Below are 26,560 nucleotides of genomic sequence, written 5' to 3'. Positions count from 1 at the left end.
ATTAGGTACTGATGTTTCTCAATCAGAAACAGAAACTGATGCTGAATTTACAATGTTCTTTGTGTGAAATGAAAAACAGTTCAGCTATCTATATTCAAGAATGGGACAATTTGTAATAAATACTCTGTAGATCATGATAGAGTTAAAGTATTTTTAAAAATAATAAACTTTACTTCTAGGCAGTTATAGGTTTACAGAAAAAAATGAGCAGAAAATATGGCAAGCTCCCAATAACACCTTTGCCCTCTAACCTCATTCATTCTCCCATCTCCCGTTAACACATACCCCATACACAGTTTTCCTTATAATTAACATATTCCATTAGTATATTATACTAGTTAAAACTGATGAACTAATATTGATACACTGTTAACTGAAGTCCATAGGAGTTTACATTTGATGTATTCCTTGTGTTGTACAGTTATATGAGTTTTTAATTTTGTAAATTATCCTTTTTTTCTATTATTTTGAAAAAAGTTTTAATTTTTTTCCCTTCTTTTCAATACATTTTTTAATTTCAGTAGCTTTTGGGGTACAAGGACTTTTTGGTTACATGAATACTATGCAGCTATAAAAAGAATAAGATTACCTCCTTTGGAAAAACATGGATGGGGAGCTGGAGGCCATTATCCTTAGCAAACTAATGCAGGAACAAAAACCAAAATGCCACATATTCTTACTTATAAGTGGGAGCTGAATGATGAGAACACAGGGACACATGGAGGGGAACAACAGACACTGGGGCCCACCTGAGAGTGGAAGATATGAAGAGAAAGAAGACTAGGAAAAATAACTAATGGGTACTAGGCTTAATACCTGCATTATTTAATAATCTGTACTACAGACCTCTGTAACATGAGTTTGCCTATGTAACAAACCTGCACATGAACCCTTGAACTTAAAAGTTTTTTAAAAAGTATAATCCAGAAAGCTGGGGAATGACTAGATGTCAGGGAAATTCTGTGCTGGACCAGGGCTGTGTATGTTATAAAAGAAAGTTTTTGAGACGTCTCCAAGAAAATACATTTAGAAAGTTTTTTGTTTTGTTTTGTTTTGTTTTTTGAGACAGAGTTGTCTCACTCTGTTGCCCAGGCTGGAGGGCAGTGGTGCAATCTTGGCTCACTGCAACCTCCACCCACCAGAATTCAAGTGATTTTTCTGCCTCAGCCTCCCAGGTAGCTGGGCTTACAGACATATGCCAACACACCCAGAGAACAATAAATAACTCAGGATTACCTTTAAAAAAAGAAAATTTGGCTGGGCATGGTGGCTCACGCCTGTAATCCCAGCACTTTGAGAGGCCGAGGTGGGTGGATCACTTGAAACCAGGAGTTCGAGACCACCTGGCCATCATGGAAAAACCCTGTCTCTACTAAAAATACAAAAATTAGTTGGGTGTGGTGGCATATGTCTGTAAGCCGTATCTGTGAAGAGGTGCCTTCTGACATTACTGTAGGATTCCTGAGGCCTCCCCAGCCATGCAGAACTGTGGGTCAATTAAACCTCTTTCCTTTATAAATCACCCACTCTCCAGCAGTTCTTCACAGCAGGCTAAGAACAGAATAATACACTCTCCTTTTACCAAATGCATAGAAGCAGCACAGAACAGCCCCGTCACAGCTCTGTGGCTGGTTAACAGCTTGACTATCCTAGGTATGAAATCATTTGATACTCCATTGAGGGGAGACACAAATCTTAGGGTACAGGCTTGCCTGGTTGGCTTCCTGTTTATTCACAGAATTTTCTTGCTGTAAGGCACATGGTCTGTCCATGCCAATTTAGGACAAATGATTTTCACAGGTGATGAGCTGTTCCTCATCTCTTTGAAATCAGAGAAAGATAAAAGAGCTTAAATGTGAACATGTTGGATCTAAAGCAATGAGAAATTGCTCTGACAGAGTTGTCTGATCACAGGGATGGGTTACTAAATTAGATTGTGACACTTGAGAAATATTAACTGAATTGAACTGAACTTCATGAGGGTAATCATATATTCAGAAATGATCTTAATACTGTTAGCCAAAAGATAGCAGTTCTAACACCATACCATTTAAAGAAGGTAGATATTCTTTGGATGTTACATAAATAATAAGTAATTACACTGAGGAAAGGGGAACAGGAAAACCCACAACTTTTAAAGTTGCAACTGTGAAAAAATAATCCTTGCATTTTAACAACTTGCTACTCAAAGTTTAGTCTATGGACCAATAACAACAGCATTTCCTGCAAACTTGTCAAAAATGCAGAATCTCAGGTCCCACCCCAGACCTGCTGAATCAAAATCTGCATCTTAACAAGATCCCAAAGAGATCTGTATGACATTGAAGTTTGGATACACTGATTTAACAGATTCATAGACACCAGAGGAAAAGAGATATTAGAAAACGTCTTAACTAATCCCTTCATTTTTCAAATTTGAAAACTCACCAAAATTTCATCTTAAGACAAGATAAATGTCAAATGATCAATTAGTGTTAGGGTTAAATCTAGTTCCTGGCTGGGCACAATGGCACATGCCTGTAGTCCCAGCTACTTCAGAGGCTAAGGCAGGAGGACTGCTTGAGCCCAGGAGTTCGAAACCAGCCTGGGCAACAGAGCAAGATCCCTTCTCTAATAGATAGGATAGATAGATGATAGATGATAGAAAGATAGATACATAGATAGATAGATAGACAAACAGACATATAGACAGATAGATAGAGCCTATACTAGTGCTCTGTTCATGGTCCATTCTATCAGCCAATTACTTCCAAGTACCTAATAAAAATTTTTAGATTACTTTATTAGCCTGTTAATATATATAATAATATATATATATTAGTATTTATATTAGCATTAGTATGTTAGTTCCACATTTGATATCTTTAAAACTTTATCAGAAATGAATACTCTGTCAAAGAATAAACCTGTTAATAGGATGATTTACTGAATGCCAGGGTTATGCATTTAAAACATCTTCTTTCTTCCAGTTATCACTGATGCAATCAAAGGTATGGTGAGAGATTGCTGGAAATGACTAAATGTGTTTCATTTTAAATTGATAACTTTGTAAAGAGGGTGAAAGGATATTGGAGAGGGAAGGAGGCAGGAAAACAAGGGAAAGTGGGAGGGGACAGCAGGAGTCAGTGGGTGATTCTGCTCTGGAATGCCTGTCTGACATCACTGGCTTAACATTTGTATTTCAGTCCATCGCCTGACTAATAACACCATGTAGTGAAATAAAGCACCCATTCTGGAGGTAATTGTTATGTGGTGGAATATAAACAAGCCCCATTCTGCAGTATATTTACCACAGTGCATATTTACGAGTTGGGTTTAATTAAAAGTCGGGAACACTAGAGCTATTTTTTAACTAGATGCCTATTATCTAGTGTCAAATGCTTGGTTTTAATCATGCATTTTATATCATCGTGACCTAGATCACTGCCTGTGACATATGAGATAGTGTGTTGTCTTTCCTGAGAAGATGTAGCAGGGCTTGATGGATGTTTTCTCATTCCTAACCTCATTACTACCAGCTTCCCATCCATCTAATAAAATGCTATGATAGAGAGTGGGAAGGTGCTATAAATCATAATATTCCAGCCGCTTCGAGCAGATTCATTAGAAATGCTGACTATATATCTCACAAACAGAAAGTCAACAGACAAAGTAGGTTGCTGCTTCTTCCCAGGATCAAGGCACCCTGTTCCCTGCCTTATCCTTTCCCCATGAAACAAAGGTTCTTTTACATGGCAAAAACCTGCCATTTAATGAAAAACAGGGTAGCCCTCTGTCTTAACATGGTTTATCCAAGATAGAATTGATATATACTAGGTTCAGTCTTGCCATAAACAATCTGACCATTATTCCTCTGATTGGAAGAGCTGTCGACTTCTAAGTGTTCAGGAAACAGATACAGTTAAAATAGTTTAGGTTTTGGAGTTTTTGACACTACTGTTTTTTCCCTGAGAAAGAAAAGGACCTTGGTATGTTCTTTATAATTAAAGTAGAAGTTGTCACAGAGATGAGTGAGAGCTCTGACATCACCATTTCTTCAGGTAATGGGGCATGAAACCTTGGTGAAATCCTTGCCTTCTCCCTCTCTTTTGATTACTCATTTGTTCATTCATTGAACAAACATTTCATGAGGAGCTACATGGGCTAGGCATGATACTAGGTGCCAGGTTACAACCGTCAATAAGACATGGCCTTCCCTCAAGGAGCTTACACATTAGGTGAAAAAACAATGCAATCGGAACACAAAGGAGGAGGTTCTAACCCCTTCTAGAGCAGGGTGGTAGTGGTCAAGGAAGGCTTACAGGAGGATATGAAACCTAAGTTAGCTAGAGAAGAGGGGAGGGGAACAGAGTTCCAGATAGAGAGAGCAGAGCATGTGCAAAGATTCAGAGCTCTGGAAGTTTAGCACAGTTTAGCACAGCTGAGACCAAGAGGTACAAGGAGTAGCAAGAGAAAAGGGAGTTCAGAAATAATAATGGTCAAACCATGAAGGGCCCAGTATGCTTTATAAGTAAGGTTAAGCTATTCTGAGAGCAACAGAAAAGCATTAAACACTTTTAAGCAGAGCAGTCACAGGACACATTTTGCATTTTACAATCATCACTCTCTCACATTGAGGAATGGGTGGGGGCAGGGGCAGCAGACAAGGATTAAGTCAGGGAAAATAGCAAGAAAGACAGAAGCAGCCAGGTGCAGTGAGTGGCTCATGCCTGTAATTCCAGCACTTTGGGAGGCCAAGGCGGGTGGATCACCTAAGATCAGGGGTTCGAGACCAGCCAGACCAACATACAGAAACCCCATCTCTACTAAAAATAAAAAATTAGCCAGGCATTGGTGGCGCATGTCTGTAATCCCACCTACTCGAGAGGTTGAGGCAGGAGAGTCGTTTGAACCCAGGAGGTGGAGGTTGCAGTGAGCCAAGATCATGCCATTGCACTCCAACCTGGGCAACAAGAGTGAAACTCCTAAAAAAAGAAAAGAAAAAGACAGAAGCAATAAGGTAGGCCTAAGATGTGAGAGTGGAGGACACTAGCAGCAACTGAGAACTATTTATGAGTTACGGATGACAGGAATAGTAAATGATTTGAACACTATCTGGTCACCAAGTCTTATTCGTTCTTTTTTTGAAATGAAGCTTTATGCAGCTGTTTCTGTTTGTTCTCTTAGACACCATAGGCTATTCCCAAGACCTTAAGCCCTGTGCTGTATCCTAACTGACCTCCATATCTGGGCTGATCACGATAGTCTCCAATCCATGTTCTACGACATGATAAGTTCTCATAGGCCTGTTCTCTGTCCCAGAATCTCCTGTGACTGCCAGGTATCTGACCCCACTGTCTACAGCAATAGTTTTTAAACTACAATTTCTGCACACCACACTGTCCTACTGTAACTTACTTCTCTGCCCAAATCACCTCTGTTGTATTCTAGCTTGATTTTTTACTGTAGAAATGACTATACTATAAGCAACCCCACCTGCAAACCTTCAGTCATGTTGTTCTGCCTTTATCCTCTGCTTGTCATAACTCAGTCAGTGTGTGAGGACTGTTTCCATAACTGTAAAAGTCAGTGAACAAATTAGATGGTGTTTAAGTTATAAGACATGCTTACTATTCCATGACTCATTTTAAACCTCATCTCCTCGTGAGCCCATCTCTGGTCACTCCAGCCTTCGCTGAACTCTTCTTTTTGAATTTGGTCACTCCCTTTTCCTGACCTCCACGACATTTAAGAGCAAAGAAACCAGAATCAAATAGACTCAGATCAGGTCCTGGCTTGATCATTTACCAGCCACATATTTGGGAAGTTGCCCTCTTTCTAAATCTCAGCTTCCTTATCTGTAAAATGGGGATAATAAAAGTTTCTGTCTTGAAGAATTCTTGCAAAGATTAAATGACATAATCCATTTAAAGCAATTAGTATAGTGCTTAAAATTTATTAAGGCATTTTATAAGAGTTGATAAAAATCAGTGTGACAGCCTTGCCTCTGCTTGTGACTCTGTTATAAGTAACTTGAAGGTAGGGAGGACAGCTTCTTTTATAATATTGACCACCTCCCCCATTACAAAGCCTGACAGGATCACGTAGGAGATGGACTGATATTTATAGTACTAATAGAAAAAGCTGGATGTAGTAGCTTGTGCCTGTAATCCTGGCACTTTGGGAGGTTGAGATGGGAGGATCGCTTGAGCTCAGGAGTTCAAGACTAGCCTGGACAACACAGCAAGACCTTGTCACTGCTGGGAAAACAACACCACCACCACCACTAGCTACACATAGTGGCCTGCAGTCCCAGCTCCTAGGGAGGCTAACACGGGAGAATCACTTCAGCCTGGAAGATTCAGGCTGCAGTAAGGTGTGATCGTGCCGCTGCACTCCAACCTGGACAATGAATGAAGACTCTGACTCAAATAAATAAATAAAAACAAGTGAGTGTAGCACAAATAAATTTTATTATAGCTCAGTTATGTCACATGTCCAATTTTCTTTGTTGTCTTAAATCTGATAACAGCTTCATTCTACTGTACTGAAGAAAATTCAGTGTTAGTCATTATTGCCCCTACAGAGAGGGGAGATCCCAAGGTGTTGTGTGGCACCAGAGTATCAGGTAATTCTCACACTGTTCACACTGGCATCCTGAGATGCCCCATGAGCCAGTCCATAAGGTTCCTGTAAGTCACAGGCAGTTTAGCTGCTTCTCTGCCTTGCATGGCATATAGGAAACTGGACCACATTAGGAACTCCTAAACTCAGGGTACAACTGCCAGTGCTTCTGTTGATCACCACTTCTAATATTTTGTCACCTTTCCAGGACTGTGCCAGAAGTGGAATATAAGCCCCATTCCAAAAGGACCTATTATTCTCTTTTGTCATCTCAACCTAAAGGATGACCCTCCCTGAACTCCCTGCCTAAAAAATAATTCCCTCTCTCTCTCCATACTTTCAGGGATTACTAATTACAACTTAAATGGCATAATGACTTCAATAAGTTTAGGATTCTGCTCTCAACCCTATCAAAAAAAAAAACATTCTCTGAGACAGGTGACTATTAAGGGCCTGGTCCTCCATGCGAAGTGAGGAAAGAAAAATAAATGAAGGGATAATAAAGCACCAAATAATATTGTAGTAAACTATCCCTCCCTAAAAGCCAAGAGGGATCACTTTGCCCCAATGCAGAAGGATCAAAGCACAAAATAAAGTGATGCTGGAATGCTGATAGCATATTCCTCTCTTGAGTCAGAGACCTTTTTTCTTAAGTTTTGGCCTTGAGAAAAAGAATGGGCCTTTGCTCAAGATTAGGATTCCCTCTATCTTCTTTCCAAATTTTAGGGAACTTTTGGATTGTTACAGTAAGAGTGCCATCCAGGCAAGCAACCACATCTTGCCTCTTGAAAGAACAAAGGCCCAGAGAGGCCATAAAAATTGCTCATAAGTCTTCTTAGACATCAAAGGACTCTTACCAACAACATGCAGATGACTTAGTGAAAGTAAATCAGGAACATATGGATTAAGATTCTCTTAAAATATACATGGGTTTAGAAACTAGGTGAAGAAGGAATTGCTCAGGGCCAAATGCATCTTGGATATTCTAAATATATATGTGTGATTATCACCACTAACATCCACCCACCCACCCTCACATACACACATACAAATATTTGTTGCATAAATTAGAGACCTAGAAAATGTGAAGGCTCCTAGAGATCACGCATCATGAGAGAGTAACCACTATTTACTCAAGGTTAGATTAATTCAACAAATGATTTTTCTAATGTTTTCAGCAACAGGGGAAAAGGAAGAAAACATTTATTCTTAATTCAAAATAAACAACAAAAACCTTTTTATTTGGTTTATGATTTCAAGAATAAACATATACCTACTTTGTTTAGTTTCCCTGTCTGTAAAACATAGTAAGTAGAGTAATTAATTTCAGAAATACTTGAAAATGTCTTTACCCTCTGACCTAATTTACATCTGCTTATTCCTCCTTGTTCTTCCTTTTTTAATAGGACCATATGCAAATCTGTATAGCAATAATAAAAAGACCTGAAAGTTGAGCTTTAACAGTCTCACATAGAAGCCTGGCCCCAGGAAAAATCCAAAAGAGGTGAAAAGGAGCCTTATGATACCCACCAGCTCCCTTTTTTCTGCCTCTCTTCTCTCGGAACAGCAATACAAACATCACACCCCAGCAGCTTAAAGCAGCCCATCAGAAAACCCACACTATCTCTTTCATAAATTAGAAGTACTGTGAGGCTTTTTAGAAAATTAATTAGTGACACACTCGGGAACACTAAGACCTAAGTCTCAAATTATGAGTTTAGGAATTGGAAGGAGTAAGGTAACATATTTTATTACATATCCTTGTTAACAAAGTGAGAGAAAAAGTTACTACCAGTATCAGACAGATTGAATATGTACTGAAGACTTCTTTCCAAAGCCAGTTTTCTCATTCATAATGTTCTGGCTATCCTAAACCTGAATCAACACATTATGGGAAAGCCTGTTTGGGTTCTGAGGAGAAAATAAAGACATATATGTACTACAACTATTATTCAGCAGCTCTCTACTTCCATTGTGACTATTTTAGTAGAACTGTGTTATTCACAATCGTGCATTTCTAGAGTATGAGTGAAGTTGATTCAGATCTGCATTTGAAACTGAGGCCTAATCTCTCTCCAAGGGTCAATGATATTATGAGGTCAATGCAAAAGTAACTACAGTTTTGCCATTTTAATTGTGGCATAACCCACAATTACTTTTGCACCAACCTATGTCAGTTCTAAATGTAGAACTTAGTGTTAACGTAATGGTATAAGTGAACACAAACACAGTGCTGACTTCAAAACCGTTGACTCTGCCAAGATGCATGACCTGTAAGTGATGGTTTCCTTAAATCTGAGAAAATTGCTTCTAACATATGGATCCCAATTATTGTGGATGAAATTTCATGGCATAAATATACAAATGAACTTAAAATAAAATAACACGGTCTTCCCTTTACCACGTAGACCATGTTAGTTTTTCCTACACTATGCTCTCATACTACCTTATACTTCCTTATTGTAACACTGAAGACTGTAAGATCTGAGAAGGAAAGAGAGGGTGACTATCTTGTTCACAGTTGTAGTTTTAGAGCCTAGACAGTGCGTGCCATAAATAATAAACATTTGCTGAATATACATTATAAAACATTAATTTTATTTTAGAGCTCTGTTACTTTAATTGGTACTAAATAATTTTTGCTAATTTTCCCAACAACCTAGCCATCTCTGTCCTTCTAGTTTATAAACATTAAAGTTAAACATTGGGATTTGGTTCCTTTGTGTCTTCAAAGGGCATTGTAAGGCATTTATTTGCTCCTCTCCATATCTGATTTGAGAGCAGCACTAATTTTATTTCATAGATGACAAGCCTGATGCAAAATCTTCTATATCTGGTCCCAAAAAACAAACACAATCCCTGAATAATAAAAATGAAGGTGGGGCCAGGCTCTGTGGCTCATACCTGTACTCTCTGCTTTGGGAGACCAAGGTGTTAGGACTGCTGGAGGCCAGGAGTTGAAGACCAGTCTGGGCAACATAGAGAGATCCTGTTTCTACAAAAAGAAAAAAAAATAGTTGGGCAGGCTAGTGTAATCCTAGCAACTTGGGAGGCTGAAGCAGGAAAACCGCTTTGTAGTTTGAGCCTGCAGTAAGTTGTAATCGTACCACTGACTCGAGCTTGGGTGATAGAGCAAGATACTATCTCTTAAACAATTAATATTTTTTTTAAATGAAGGAGAGTACTCAAGAAATATTGACTTTTGATTCATTTGTAATTTCTTATAAGGAAGAGAATCTTAAAATGTTTACTGTGGAGGCCAAGGACTTTGTAGATATGCCTTTGCACATACACAAAAAAAATTAAAATCTGACAATAAAAATGCACTTAAAGAATCATCCAAAGTTTAAAAAAAAGTACACATAGAGAAGCATACTGTCACACTGAGGTGGTCATGGTCATTTACTAAAGCCTGCTCTGTTGGCATTCCAAAGCATGTTATGATGGCACAGAGCTGAATAATAAAGATCTGTACACTTACGTGAAAAATAAAATTCAAATAAAAAGAAGGCACATGAAGAAGTAATTTAGAGTCCCCCATTAGTGCATTTATTTACAAATCAATTGGCCAGAGATAGAAGGTATTACAGACCTTTCCTTGCTCATTTTTATATAACTTCATAGGTTTGTTACTTTGTAAAAATATTGCATACAAACAAAATAGAAAAAAATTTTAAGCATTTAGTCCAATTTTTATGATAGCATCAATCTGAAAAATAATGTGACACACAGAAGCTAAAGCTTCTATTAAAATGGTTACTAAAATATATTCAAGTATGTATTGCATAGATGAGTCCTGATGCTGAAGTTATGCCAGGATATTCAGATAGAGTTGGACAAGCCACACAAATAAATGTTCTCTTTCTATTTCTAGTTTGGAAATTATCTGTGATTCTAATGGCCTAGAGTAGTATAATTCACATTTCATAGTGAATTTAACTAGGTATGTTAATCAAAATAAGCATATTTATTATATGATTATTTAATGAAAATGCACATGTATGTTTGTTTATAAAAGAAACCTCATTAACTAAGCATATTCCAATCACAATATGATACCACTACCTGATAGCTTTAAGAAGTGGAACAAGTTCAGTTTGACATGTTAGTGTTATAATGTCATAGAACTCATACTACAGATACATCATGGGTAATGACACAAACTAAGTCTTTGAATATAATACACTAAGCATAAATATCTCTAAAACGGACTGGTGAAAAATTTTTTAATTTCTAACAAGCAAAGGCACTGATTATATATAATCTATAAATTACTATTTTAAATATTTCTTGATGATATAAAGAATATTAGAAATATATATCCCTATTAAAGAAGTGAATATTTAGACTGATTAGGCACATGAGCATAAACTTACTCTTAATTGAAGCTTATCAATGATGGTGTATGACAGTTCACATACTCTGGCATTGATTTACTTTGGTGTTAACAGTTTCTACCAGCTCTTTCAAGCTTTTGATTCAGTTTAATTGAAAATACTTCTGAAAATGCAAAACAGACCATTTAAACGCTGGTACTATTTGTAAGTATTTAATTGTACATTCCAACACTGTCAAACCAATAAAATATAAAAATAAATTCCATGATGAGACTGATAAAAACTTCAATTGCTGTTTACAATTCCAGTTTTAGAGTGTAGGTGTTATGCCAAACAACCAGATCATTCTCTATTTAGAACAAGTTAGTGTTATAAGTTATATGCATAAAGTAATTTTCCACAGACATATGAAAACTATATACTTTGTAATTTACAATGCCACATAATATTTCAGTCTTTAAAGGTTTATAATTGATAAAAAATGATTGAGAAACACTAACCTGATCAGAACTCCCCTTTGACAGATGGTGTAAGCAAGGTTGGAAGACAAAGATAATGTGAAATGTCGGTGAGTTAGTGTCTTTGGGCTTCTCCAAGTCTTTAATATGCAAAATTAATTGTGAATTTCCACAAACGATGCTATTCTATTGGCTTAGCTTGGGATCCTCCAGAAGTAGACCATAAGAAGAGGATTCAAATGCCAGTGGTATTTGGAAGAGGTGCAGAAAACAAAGGTAGAGAATGGAAAAGTGAAAAAGGAAAAAAAGACAGGCAATCAAGGGTGTGTTATCAAGTCAGCAGCTACTGAGGGCAACTGGAGCATAATTCCTCAGGGAAATGCTGGGACACAGTTTAGAATCTATACCTTAGATCCATTCCATCTGAGGGGCAGGAAAACTCTGGATTTATATAACAACTGCTGTCAGTCATTGGAAGAGTTTTGCTCCAGAAGTGGGTGAATTCTGGGCACTTCCAGAACAGGCAGTGGGAAGTCAGCTCCAGCCTGCAAGTGGGGAGGCCTGAGGAATTCCTGCAGAGCCCCAAGAGTAGCTGCTATAAGCAAGTTGTGTTTCCCACACTGATTTGATGGCAGAACTCCTTTATTTATGCAACAATGAATAAATTTCATGAGAAATTTACCATTTTAGAAACACGACAGTCATACAGTGAATGAATCCTGTAATACAGTGTTTTCATATATATTATCTAATTTGTGCCTCAGAAACCTATGTATTATCATTTCCATTGTACAGATAAGAAAAACTGAGGTCTGGATGGGTTAATGGTTATTGGTAGACCCAGGGAGCAAACAAGCTTCTGTTCGCAAGACTCAAATTATTAAGAACATGAAACTTGCTTCTTTTAGAAAATGCGTTATCAAGTAACACATAAAAGCCTAATATTTAGAGTAATTTTTGTCTTTCTATTCATGAAGCCTTCATAAAGAACTTTTGTTCTAATAAATGATCCCACCACCACTATCATATATACAGTTCTAGAAAATTAGTAAATTTAAAATTACTTTTCAGACAACTTTGAATTCCATGGTTACTGCAAAGACAGTGAAGCCTGCTGTTACTTTTATGTACTATGCTGTCTATTGTATTACTGATAGCTAACCGAGCCTTATAAATTTAAGCTTTTATATGGCTTCTATATTTTACAGTATAGGATCACAATTTATAATGATATGATGTATTGTTATAGAAATTGTCAGCTAGCAAAGTCTAAATATATTTTAAAGATTTGCAGATTCTTTCTGTACTGCAGGAAAACAAAATGTCTTCAAAAGCATATAGATCTATGATTTGAGTCTTTTAAAACAACAGTTGAGTACTTGCTATGTGTCTAGCCCTGCTCTAAGTAATTTATGGGTATTAACTCATTTGTCCTCAGAACAGACCTCTGTGGTTAGTAGGTTACCAACTACCTATGTGACAGATGAGAAAACAGGAAAAATAAAATTAGGCAAATTTCTAGCGTATACAGCTTATAAGCGGTAATGACAACATCTAAACTCACAAAATCTAGCTTTATAAGCCACACTTAGATGTTTTGACCTACTAGATTTACCACAAAATTGTTCAGCATATTAGCCCACTAAGAATTACTTGGTTTGCATTATTTGATAAAAGTAAAGTATTTCCAAAACTTCTAAATTTATCATTATTAGATAAAACATCATTTAAATATATGCTTACATTTTGTATAATTACTTCCAACAGACTTCACCCAAACTATCTTAAGTAGTATTTTAATTTCCTGAGTTATCCCTAACACTTTATTCTAAAGAGCTTATTTAAAATTTCACTTACTGAAATAAAGTCTTCACATGCATGGTCAGAGTTGCATATGGACAATGAGAAAGAGGGAGCGCAAGAAAGACAATACAGATTCTCAGACCTAACTTGAAAGTGTTAATAAGCTGAAAGTCATTCCTGCTAAACTAAAACAATGGACATTATTTTCAACACAAGTATATCTTTAACAAATGCTCATCTGAAAATGTTTCATGTTGGTCTAAGATATGGGAATTCACATAATTACTGTTTTTTTGTAATTGTTTCCCCATTGACTCAACCTTATGTGCTTTAACTCCTTTCTGAGTGATTGAGGAAGTAGGTGAAGCCTTATACCTGGAAGTACAGCAGCAAACCTTTTGTAAATTAAAGCTTCCTTTAAGAATAGTGATACCAAACCTATGGCCAATAACATTTTTGCTTGTTTGTATTCTGTAGTCTTATAATTTTGCATTTAACATTTAGGTGTATGATTTATTTTTGAAAAGACTATTTTTTCTTGTCTTTTCTGTCATAGATCAGTTTACCATGTTTGTCTGAGTCTACATGTATATATATGAGCTGTGTATTATGTTCCATGGATCTATGTATTTACTCTTTCACCAAAACCACACTTTGTTAATTAGTTTTACAGCAAGTCTAGAAGTTGAGAAGCTTGAGTCCTCTAAATTAGGTCTCCTTTAGTATTTTGTTGGCTGTTCTAGGTCTTTGACCTTTCCTCATAAACTTTAGAAAAAGTCTGATAATATCTACAAAATACCTTGCTGAATTTTGCTTGAAATTTTGTTCAATGTACAAATAAAGTGGGAAAAGTTAGATGTTAGAAATATTGAATCTTTCAATATATATACATGGCTCTATTAAAACTATTATTTTTGATTGATAAAAAAAGAACTGTGATACATTGTTAGTTGGACAAAGCAGAAATAAGCAGAAAAGAAGACTTGATAAGAATCCTACAGCCCCACAACACTACACATAAGAGTAAGGAGGCTGCTAACAGAAGGTCTGGGAAAAAATCCCTTTCAAGAATATGAAAGGAAACAATGAAAAACTCCAGACACCAATGCATGAAAAGCTCATGACACCAAGATCTCTCAAATAAAACCATATTAGCATTGAGATAAACATACACACTATTGTTGAAAAATAAATAAAGGGAAACAACAAATTACAGGGTGATGAGGTAACTACTTATGCAGTGACATAATCATGTCAGTAAATGATGTCAACATTAACATCAGTGACTGCACCAGCATTCTACCAACTGGCACATCTCATCCTACAATTGCTCATAGGTCTAATGAGTTGCCAACATCATCAAGGACCAGAGACAGCATAGGGTACTGTTTACTTCTGAGAGGAAGGAATGAAAAAGGTAGTTCAATGTTCAATCAATGTGGTTGATTTTCACTCTGCTTCTCCAAAAAAAAAAAGAGAAACAAATAGTCAGTCATCTAAATATGTAGATAAAGTGATTACAAATGTGAACAGACTTCTTGTTGTGTTTGTGCACGTGTGTGTGTGTGTGTGCGCGCTCAATGTGAGATTTCAAGCTTAAAAAGTATTCTTGATATGTGTACTTGAATATTTGTTTTCCTAATATGTGGTCATGGATGGGTGTTCTTTTAGTTCTCAGAGCAATCTATATTTTCAAAGTTATGTCGAGAGGAGCTAAGTTGTTCTCTGGTAGAACTTTTTAATAGCTGATATGGTTTGGCTGTGTCCCTACCCAAATCTCAACTTGAATTCTATCTCCCAAAATTCCCACTTGCTGTGGGAGGGACCCAGGAGGTGGTAATTGAATCATGTGGACTGCTCTTTCCCATGTTATGCTCATGATAGTGAATAAGTCTCATGAGATCTGATGGGTTTAACAGGGGTTTCTTCTTTTGCTTCTTCTTCTTTCTCTCTTTCCACCACCATGTAAAAAGCGGCCTCTTGCCCTCTGCCATGATTGTGAGACCTTCCCCAGTCGCATGGAACTGTAAGTCCAATTAAACCTCTTTGTTTTGTAAATCATCCAGTCTTGTGTATGTCTTTATTAACAGCATAAAAATGAACTAATACAATAGCATCCTAATTGCTCATTCAAATAAAGGCAATTTGTACTTACAAATATGAATGCAAATGCTTGAAGCCACATGGGTATGTTTGAGAAGTCATACATTAGCTGACACAATATTTAAAAAATCATTTTGGTATTTCAATATCAACTAGTCTAAAGTCAAATTGACCAAATATTAAGACAGATAAGTATCTGAAGGATAAGACACGTATCGTGGCTTCCTGAAAACCATGACTCAAAAAGCACCATTTGGTTGAGGTCTCCGTGACTAGTCACAAGGAAATTAGATAGCCACTCCAATTTTATGATATTAACAGGCAGATCTTATTTATATATATATATATATATATATATATATATATATATATATAAAAGATGTATTCATTCATATATATATTCATATATATGAATGAGTATATTATAATATGATATGAATATATATATGAGATATATATGAATAAATATATCTTGGTTCCTGAACTTGAGGAGCTTCCACTCCATCTGCAGGGATGAAAACAAATTACATCTCACTTGTTGAAAATCCTACAGCTTATAACACTCCATCTGAGGAAAAGGAGGCTGTTAATGGAAATGTTTGGAAAAAAATATCTTTTAAGAATATGAACAAAAGCACTGAATGAAACAGACACCAATGCCTAAAAGACTCATCACTTAAGAACTCTCAATTAAAACTCAAAATTAAATTTTGGAAATGATTCAGTAGCAAATAGAGGAGATAGAACATAACTGAACCTTTAAGCATAATTATAGATAAGTAACCAGGGAAAAATAAGTTATTCAAAGTAAAAGAAAAGCATGGGAATGAGTGTCACAGGTAGGAATGGGGAGAGAATAGGGAATAGTTCCTTGTGATAGTAAATGAGAGTTGATATTGGAGAATCATGGAAATGTGTTTGAATAGGTTATGCACAATTAATCCAAAATCATGCACAGTAAAGTTTCTGTTGTTCCAACAATTAGAAAAACCCGTTGTATTCTGAATCACCAATGATCAAAAAAAAGGCTTAAAGGTTTATTTTCATCATTACTTTATGTTCTACTCTTCCTTTCTTACTAAAATACACTATTTCATTGAGAATTTACGAGTGGTAAAGTTTAACAGCCTTTTTGCAGGGTTGGGTACTGTATTAGTCTGTTCTCACATTGCTATGAAGAAATACCCAAGACTGGGTACTTTATAAAGAAAAGAGGTTTAATTGACTCACAGTTCTGCAGGGCTAAGGAAAACTCAAGAAACTTACAATCATGGCAGAAGGTACCTTTTCACAGAGCAGCAGGAGAGAATGAGTGCCAGCAAGGGAAATGTCAGATGTTTATAAAACCATCAGATTTCATGAGAACTCTCTCACTATCACAAAAATAGCACGGAGGAAACTTCCCCACGATTCACTTACCCCCCACTGGGTCCCTCCCCTGACACAGTAGGATTACGGGAACTACAATTCAAGATGAGATTTGGGTGAAGACACAACCAAACCATACCAAGGTTGTCTTTTTTGCATTTGGGATCTCTTTTATTTGTGTTTTTTGTAGTGGTGTTTGGGGTTTAGTTTGGCAGGGTGCATCTAAATTTTTTTATTTTCTCTTTTTCTTGGGTGGTATTTTATCAGATATATTCTAAACTGTGGGAGCTTCCAGAGTCCAGTACAGCAAGTAAGGTGCTTGGAATTCATCACCTTCACCAATATAATAAGTAAAAAAGAAGCTTGTTATATTGGTAGAGGTAATGAATATATATAAAATCAACAACTCTTTTTAGAACCATCAGATAATTAAGGTAACAAAGAAAATCACTGCCTCTAAAATTGAGAAGAAAGGCAGATAGAGAAAACCAAAACTTACCAGGGTAGAAACCTCTGCAGAAAGTAGTACCAGTTTAGGAAAACCTCAACTGTAATTAAATTGCTAGAGGCTCAGTGTGGACAAGTTTGAGACTTAAGAATAAGGGGTGCTCAGTCTTAGGGTAGTCCCCACACTTACGTGGGTTTTATATTCAAGGGTCCTACTAGGCTCTCAAAATAAAGGTTGGAGAAAAATCCCCTTGTGCTGGAGGAGGGGAAATGCAGCCATTTTGAAATATGCCATGAGTACTCTTAAGAGAAGGTATTTTATCAGTGAGTTAAAACTATTTTAACTGACCTGGGGAAAGGGAAGTACCTAACTCCAGCCTCCTCCAAACTTCCTGTCCTACCTAAAGGGGAAAAAACAAAAATAAACTAAAAAGCATCTGTGAAGGTCACAGTCCAGGGACACAGGTTCACCGAAAGACTGAGACATATTTATAGGACTATAAACCACTTCCCTTTCTCTCTGCTCACCAAAACATCTACAGGATTCTCATTAATCCTAGGGAAATACAACTGAAAGAACTGTCCATCTCAGGTGTTATCTAAGAAGTCTCTAGGGAAAGGCAAATACAATAGAGAGAAAAAAATAAAGGTACAAGAGGAAATTTGAGTCTCTGAAACTTACTGCTACAGAAACATAAACAGTTCACACAATTTAACCTCTAGTCAGGTAAAAATATAACCTCACACTAAAGGCCTATTTACCACAGTTACTTTTACTTACTACATCATGCTTTCAACAAAAAATTACCAGACATACTAAAAGACAAACACAGCTTGAAGAGACATCAGAACTAACTCAAGACATAGCAGAAATGTTGGAATTATCAGAAAAGACAGGCAATTTAAAACAACTATCCTAAACTGACATTTGAACATATTATTCCATTGTTTTCTTTCATGTATTGTGGTAGTTTACGTTCACTTTAATTATTGTTTCTTTTGTAGGTAATCTGTTCTTTTTCTCTGTAGTAGCCATTAATTTTTCTCTTTGTTTTATGTGCTGTAATTTTTCTATGATATTTCCAGGTATGGATTAATTTATATTGCCAGAACTTGTGCCCCTCAAAATAAAAATGATGTATTTGATCAATTTTGGAAAATTCTAATACAATGCTCTTTGAATGTTAGATTCTCTTTCTAAAATTTATTTTAGACATATTAGAACTCTTATTCTATCCTAAATATTTATAAACCTCTCTTCTATTTTTCCATATCATTTTCATCTGAAATGTAATCTACCTAATTTCTTCAAATCGATCTTTCAGTCCATTCTCTCTTCAATTATGTATGATCTGTCTATCTGGTTTTCTTTTATAACAATGATTATATTTTATGTCCTTAAAAGTTATTTTAAAAAAATATTTTGCAGATATACTACTTTTATATAATAGCTTGTTTTTTTCTTCTACTTGGGTATCTAATAATTTATAATACTTTGATTTTATAGTCTTTAATTTAGAGCAATAATCTCAAACGTTCTGGAGGATGAAGTCTGATATATGATGCATCTGCCGATTCTCAAACATAATTATAACCTCATGTTTTTTTGTAACTTTTCTGAGATCATCTTCAACCTGAGTTTTTCTATGTAACCTGAACTGGAAATTATATAACCTGAATTGGAAAGTCTCCCTCCAAGGTGACTCTATGTTTGTCTATTCCAGGTACTTTGGGGCTAATATTAGCTCAGAGCCAATTTTTATGTCCAAATCAACTGGAGTTTCCTCACCATGCTGGTAAAATAAAATCAGACTCCAAATAAGACTTCTCTTTTTAACAGAGGTCCTAGCCAAAGAATTTTTGTCATTTCTCTGTGTCAGTGAGAAGAATCTTAAAATTTTAGCCTTTAGCTATTAACAGGTATATAATATCTGCTCTTCATCTTCCTCCAAACCAGGACTGTTGTAGCAATGGTTCATGAACTCACTATAGACTTACTGCTTTTTTTCTGCATCTAGTAATTTTCCTTTGTTACTTATTGACCACATAATAAATGTTTAAAAGAAATTGTTGTATTTGTCTTATTGTGTTGAAGGGTTTACAATAATAGAGTTGCTGTACTGACTTAGACCACATCTTTGTAGAAGTACTTAAGTATCTTTTAATTCATATATCAAAATGACTTTAATCCTCTGCCATATACAAGAGAACAAACTTTGGAAAATACAGGGAAGATACATCTGTAGCTTTTTTTATGTCCATTCTAAGAAACCAAACTCAAGGACTGAGGCCAAACTCACACAGTAGTTTATCCATATATAGGAAAGAGGGTAGATGGACTAAGGGACCTTTTATCACATGAATTACAAAAGTGGAAATGGTGCTCCTTGGACTACCAGGAATCCCAAATACAAATGTTTATCCAAGCTTCATCTCTAAAATGGAAATGACAGTAGGATCTATCTACCTTTTTAGAGCTATAGCCAGGGATGATATAAAAAATATTAAGTAAGCAGTGAATACAGGTACCAGCCACTAAGAACCAGGGGGAAGAAATCAGTCTAAGCCATACCACTGCTCATAGGTGAATGCCTTAGTTGAGATATATAGACAGGAGAAGTAAAGCATTTCCCATTGTGTCTGACACAGTGCTGGCACTCAGTAAGTATGACCTATTATTATTAGCCTATTTTTAAAGTAGAAATTAAACTTGGAGTTACAGAGGAAAGAATTTGGACCTGAAATTAGATGAAATCTAATAAAAGCAAGCTGGAAACAAACAAGAATAGGTAGAGTCATGCATTAATACCTCCAAACACCTGACTGAAGTTCTTAGTTCATTTTTATTAATTGGTAGGTAAATGGAGCAAGGTGGTTATATTGGCCCAGAGAACAAAAGTCAGGTCAGCAATTCCCAGAACAGATAACTGACTAACTCAATGTCACATAGTAGTTCAAAGACATAACAAGAAGAATTTGGATTTCCTAATTCTTATTGTATTATATTAAAATCTCCCCACAATATAATAATTATTTATATTTATATTGATTTTTATTTGACAGCTAAACATTTAGACATGCACTATCTCATTTACTGTAATCAATGAATAAACAAACAAATGCAATAGTCTTCAGAGAAAAAAAAATCAGCAATACAGCTGGATTTCAAATTCACTTTGGGGTAATCTAAATTTAAAGAATGTGTTGTTTTAAATGCCAGAGTTCAAGAACTGGGCAAGTTCAATATATACCAATGCAAATATGTTAGATGCACTGCAGATAGTTGCCATGGTAATCTCCATATGATGGATGGATGGATAGATTAAATTTTTGTTTAAAGCTTCTGAAAACAAAAATACCACACAACGCAAAAATTGCTTGAAATCATATCTCACAAAAGAATCTTTTTCCTAGTAATAGTCAGAACACATTAAAAAGTACTTATATATAGCCACGGATTCATCAATTAAGATTTTGACTTGGTTTTCTGCTTTTAGGAAATGGAAAAAATATATCAGAAGATAGTGATTAAAAGCCTAGACTCTGGAACCAAGAATCCTTGCTCCATCGCCTCTTAGCTTTGGTCCTCAGGCCAAGTTGCTTGACCTCACTATGGCTTTGTTCCATATAAATATGGGTATATAACAGAACATGCTCCATAAGGTTATTGTAAGAACTGAATGAGTTGGTGCCATGTAAAGGTCTTATAAAAGTTCTGGGCATATAGCACATTCTCAATAAATGCTAATTCCACTAGTATACTCCTGTCTCTTGTCAGAGCTCCATGTCACTATTAAGAGGTTTTAAAAAAAAATTTTTTTTGTTTTGTTTCAATGTTGGGCTTTTAGATTGGGGACATATTTAAGAATGTGGTCATCAGAAAGTAACAAAATATGACCTGTAGTGATAAAACAAAAAAAAAAAGAGGGTTCTTTTTCTCAGATGAGAAGAATCCCAGAGGAGCTGACTGGTGGTATCAATCACAGCTCACCAAAGTCAGGGTCTGTATCTGTTTATCTCTCACCCTGTACTTGGAGCATCTTTAGCTCCACACATTGAAGACAGGGAGAGGTAGAAAAGAGAAGCATGGCTCCAGAAACATATGTTCTTTTTATCAGGAAAACAAAAATATTCCCAGAAATCCCCAGCAGTCCTCCACTCCTATCTCATTCGCCAGAACTCTTACTTGGCCACCTCTAGCTACAACAAAGCCTGAAGAAGCTAGTATTTAGCCAGGCATTCTGCCATCTTGTTCAAAATTGGGATTCTGTTGGCAAGTAAGAAGGAGGAATGGATAGCATTTGCCACAGGTGCAAGGGGGAATCTTATTGCATCTGATAAAAAGGATTCATTAAGTAATATTCCCTTAAACACTTAGAGAATAAAATGAGCTGTATAATGTCTAAGTAGTTTTAGCTGCCAATTAAAGTACATTTTTTGCTTTCCTACTTTCTGAATTTAGTCCCTCTCTACTTGGCACTCTCATTTGTCCTATAATCAATATTTGGAAATTACCATATGTGGGTTAATGTGACCGCCTTGTCATGAAAGGTAATCACTGCTAGGTTGCTGTGGTACCTCTGCAGGTGTATATAAAAGTATCAGGAAGACAAATCTAAAATACTCTCTTACAGTCTCCCATTGCTTTGCTCCAGAATCCACACACCTACTCTGTCTCTGCAATGTACATAATCAAAAGAATGCAGGTGCTCATCCTGATTGAATTGAGCCTGCTTCCCTCTCAACTACTGCAATTCTCATTCAGGGGAGTCGTATGATGGACGTGATGAAAGAGACCTTTCACTAATTATGGAGATTTGTCGTTGGTGTTAGAGGTTATTTTTTCTATTATTTACAGTATTCTGTCTGGTGTTAATATTTCTGTCTGCCAGTGACAATTACATTGCTCTTGACTGGCACAGATCAGCAGTTTATGATAGCTCTGAAAAGCTGGTGTGTAGCACGTCACTGCAGACATATTAATGTTGGCGACAAGTAGTGCAGGTGATGTAACACGATTAGATGGCGCTAAGATAAAGGACCATCTTGAAACCCATGAATAACCAAGGAGCAGCAAGGTGACAACTATCAATTATTTATTGCCCTTGTCCAGTACATTATTAACAGCTCCAAGAAAGCATACAGGCTTCCTTTCCTGTTCACTCTCCTTCATGTTAATGCTCAGCTCCTTAGCTTATGCGAGGTTACATCCTAAGGGAGACATTTTGCTTTCAGCTATCATCAGACAATCCAGAGAAAAAAGTGATATGACCTCAAGGCAGAATACATTCAACATTTTTGGCTACCAGCAAAGAGGCATGGCTCTCTGCTCTCTGTGGGTGAATCCTCTTACCACCTTCACATGCAGAGCTTCTCTTTATTCTCTGTCCCTCAAGTCAGGGTGGATTGCTGATTTAACAATAGTTGACACTTTTGAGGAGAAAGTGATGTTCTATGATTAATATTATACATATACCTGCAGTTAGGCTCTCATTGCCAAGGGAGATGGTTACAGTTTTGTTTTGTTTTGTTTTGTTTTTTACTGATTTTACTGCTGAGTGAGAAGGAGACTATTTTATACCATAGTCTATATTAAGCAGAAAGAAGTTATAAATAGCTACTATTTAGGCTGCTTTCAGCTGCAAGTAATAGGGAATCTGTCTCAAAATGATTTTAAACAATAAGCAATATTTTCTCACCTATACAGACACTCAGACATGTTATCAAGCACGCAGAGTTTTTTCACCTCTCTGCACTGCTATCTATCATGTTAGTTACCTTCAGGGCTCTAAGATCAAATGAGACTTTATTCTTCATCATTTCTGTCCAGCAAACAAGAAAAACCTTCTTCTCAACAAAGGAGAAAAAGGAACTGCCTTCAGGCTAAGTTCACTTGAGTCATGTGTTCATCACTAAGAGTAAATGTGATCATTAAACTGAATACTTGGTAACAGTTAAGATAGTTGAATCCAATTAGGAAGGACAAAGGCAAAAGAATTCTTGTTCAAGTTTAAATAATATGTACTTTTACACATAATAATAATAATGAAACATAAAGGCCACAAATATGTTTCATCTTCTTTATAACAAACCTAATTCATTCATGCTATAGTGAGTCTACTTTATTTATAAAAATAACAACAGTAATAATAACATCAGCAACAGAGAGCACATATCATGTGCCAGGATATATGCTCTAAGAGCTTTGCATGTATTTATCTCATGTTGATACTTACATTAACCATATTAGGTAGATAATATCCTTACCCTTCTGTCACTGTTAAACATACTCAAGTCAGAGAGGTTCAGTAATTTGTTCACCAAGATCATACAGGCATGAGTTACACAGGTGAAATAAAAACCTTATAGCTTCAAAACCCAAGCCTTTAACAATTTCACTGTGCTTCCTGGTTTCTGGCATTTTTAAACAATCTGTTCTAAGTCAAAACCACACTAAGTTTGCTAGCAGTTATAAAGAATGAGTAATTTCTAAATTATCTTGCCTACAAGATATGACTAACACATGAAAATAATTTTTAAAATAGCAGAGTATAATACAGTACTGAACAATGTAGTATAGATTGTCATAGTTCAGGGGTTTGAAAAAGGAGGAGATCAAAGTGGTCTGATGTAATCAGGACAAGTTTTGAAGGCTAGGAGCCTTGAATTGACTCTTTGAAGAATGGTTAGGTTTTCTTAGGTATAGACAAGAAAGAAAAAGGCATTATGTGATGAGAGAAAAGCACTGAAGAAGACAAAGTTTTGAACTGCAAGGATCATTTTCCTAAAAGCTGGTAGGAAACTTCTAGGAAACAACACTGAAGAACATAGCTGACCCTGGGTTTAGCAATGACATTTTAGATACAATGTCAAAAGTACAATACATAAAATTAAAAAACAATAATTAAACTTCATTGAAATTAAAAACTTGTGCTCTGCAAAAAGACACCGTTAACAGAATAAAAGGACAAGCACAGGCCGGGCGCGGTGGCTCAAGCCTGTAATCCCAGCACTTTGGGAGGCCGAGGCGGGTGGATCACGAGGTCGAGAGATCGAGACCATCCTGGTCAACATGGTGAAACCCCGTCTCTACTAAAGGTGCAAAAAATTAGCTGGGCATGGTGGCGTGTGCCTGTAATCCCAGCTACTTAAGAGGCTGAGGCAGGAGAATTGCCTGAGCCCAGGAGGCGGAGGTTGCAGTGAGCCGAGATCGCGCCATTGCACTCCAGCCTGGGTAACAAGAGCGAAACTCCGTCTCAAAAAAAAAAAAAAAAAAAAAAAAGCACAAGCACAAATTGGAAAACAGTATTTGCAAAAGACATACATATCTGATAAAGCAGTTTTATCCAAAATACACAAAGTACTCTTAAGATCCAACAATAAGAAAACAAACAGCCCAATTTTAAAATAGTCAAAAGATCTGAACAGACACCTCACCAAAGAAGATATACATACAGCCCAATTTTAAAATAGTCAAAAGATCTGAACAGACACCTCACCAAAGAAGATACACACACAGCAAAAATGTATATGAAAAGATGTTCCATATGGTACATGGTTTGGGAGCTAAAAATTAAATGGCTGAAATCCAAAATATTGACAATACCAATGCAGAGGAGTATATGGAACAACATCACATTTATCACTGTTGGTAATGCAAAATGGCAGAGCCACTTTGAAAAATAGATTAGTTTCTTTTAAAGCTAAACACTGGCTTATGAAAAGATCCAGAATCCACACTCATAGGTTGTTACCTACACTAAATGAAGCCTTATGTCTACACAAAAGCCTTCAAATAAGCATGTTTATTCATAATTAACAAAATTTGGAAATAATTAATATGTCCTTCAAAAGGTGAATAGATAAACAAACTGTGGTACACCCAGACAAGAGAATCTTGTTCAATGATAAAAAGAAATGGCCTACCAAGGCATAAAAACACATGGAAAAACCTTAAATGCATATTGCTCAGTTAAAGAAGATAGTCTAAAAAGGCTACACACTGCATGATTCCACCAGATATGACTTTCTGGAAAAGACAAAACTATAGAGACCGATAGGTCTTTTAAAAAAAAAATTTTGGCACATACATAGTAGGTGGATATATTTATCCAATATATAAGATGTTTAGATACAGGCATGCAATGTGAAATAAGTACATCATTAACAATAGGATGTCAACCCCCTCAAGCCTTTATCCTCTGAATTACAAATAATCAAATTACACTATTTATTTTAGAATATACACTTAAGTTATTATTGACCATAATCACTCTGTTGTGCTATCAAATAATAGGTCTTATTTATTCTGATGTAATAGGGGCAATTTTTGAGTGACCTAAAAAAATTGGTGGTTGCCAATGATTCAGAGTGAAGGCGGAGGCATGAATAGGTAGACCACAAGGCATTTTTAGGACAGTGAAACTATTCCATATTATACGGTCATGGTAGATAACATAGCATTATGCATGTGTCAAAACCCATAAAACTGTACAACACAAAGAGTGAACTGTAATGTAAACTATTGACTTCAGTCAATAATGTATCTATATTGGTTAATCAATTGCACCAAATACACCCCACTATTACAAATGTTAATAACAGGATAAATTTGGTGGAAGACGGTAGGTAGAAAGAGATGCATATCTCTATACTTTATGGCCAATTTTTCTGTAAACCTAAAACTTCTTTAAAAAAAGTGAAGTCTATTTAAAAAACTGATAGAAAAATTCTATGTTCAATCTTACCAAATTTATCTTTAAACCACCATGTCCACTCTCAGATAGCATGTACAATGTGAGATGAATTGGGAAATCCACAAATATTCAATACCCACACCATTAGTTCCTTGCGTATATTCCATCTTGCTTCTAGTTCTCCCAGATGACAACTATTTTTTTCTCATTTTGTATTCTCTTTTCACCTTTCTGAATTAACTCTTAGCCCTATTTCTCTAGGTTTTTAATATTTTAATAGGGTTGAACATTTATATACACATTAACCTAATAAAAATATACTTACATATGTGTGAACACAGTAATAGTTAATATATCAACATGAATCTACAAGACTAATATTCATTGCAAGATAAATAGCAACAATAATAGCAAACAGTATATGCCTCTTCTAATTACTTCACAGTGGTTAAATAAGTTTAATCTTGACAAATACCCATCACCATCAAATCAAAAGAAAACTCCATATCAAACTTTAAAGATGTTAACCATTAAGCCGGGCGCGGTGGCTCAAGCCTGTAATCCCAGCACTTTGGGAGGCTGAGGCGGGTGGATCACGAGGTCAAGAGATCGAGACCATCCTGGTCAACATGATGAAACCCCGTCTCTACTAAAGATACAAAAAATTAGCTGGGCATGGTGGCACGTGCCTGTAATCCCAGCTACTCAGGAGGCTGAGGCAGGAGAATTGCCTGAGCCCGGGAGG

This window comes from Saimiri boliviensis, chromosome 2 (genome assembly GCF_048565385.1).
Source record: "Saimiri boliviensis isolate mSaiBol1 chromosome 2, mSaiBol1.pri, whole genome shotgun sequence".
In the NCBI taxonomy this organism is placed as follows: Eukaryota; Metazoa; Chordata; class Mammalia; order Primates; family Cebidae; genus Saimiri; species Saimiri boliviensis.
This window is presented reverse-complemented; position numbering follows the sequence as displayed.